This window comes from Mesitornis unicolor, unplaced genomic scaffold, assembly GCF_000695765.1.
Source record: "Mesitornis unicolor isolate BGI_N332 unplaced genomic scaffold, ASM69576v1 scaffold1973, whole genome shotgun sequence".
In the NCBI taxonomy this organism is placed as follows: Eukaryota; Metazoa; Chordata; class Aves; order Mesitornithiformes; family Mesitornithidae; genus Mesitornis; species Mesitornis unicolor.
In genome coordinates, this window is record NW_010176558.1 from 1 (window position 1) to 580 (window position 580).

Below are 580 nucleotides of genomic sequence, written 5' to 3' on the forward strand. Positions count from 1 at the left end.
GTGGGCCCTGTGGCAGCCAGCCCTGGGCTGGGGTCGGGGGGCGCCTGTCTGCCAGCGTAGGGTGTGTTAAAAGTAAATCAAATCGCAACTCGCTCCTTCCGCGATTGCTGAATACAAGTAAAGGGAAAATGATCCGAAGTAGGTGATAAATCTGACGCAGGTGGTAGAGTGGTGGTGTAATCTGCGCTTTATTATGGCCACAGTAAGAAAACACAGTTTTTCCATTCAAGCTAACTTTTCACAAGAAAGGCATTATTTTTTTCCTTTTAGGGCATGCTAGAGTGTTGATACTCGGTATTAATGATTCCCTACTTTCTATTTAGTACTTAAAAAGCAGGTGATGTTGGAGCAACTTCTTCCTCCCATGAATATTTTATCCAAAAATTGCTTTAAAATTGACAAAATTGAGCTAGGTAACAAGGAAACAAAACAAGTAGTCAAGTTGTCAAGATCTAAGGAGCTGCTTGTACTTTGGTTTGATGAAAAGGAGGCCTTGTTAAACATAGATGCTCACTTTGTTCTGATCATAGCATTTAGTCCCCAGTCATGGATCAGGAAATGGTGTTTTAATTCTTATGAG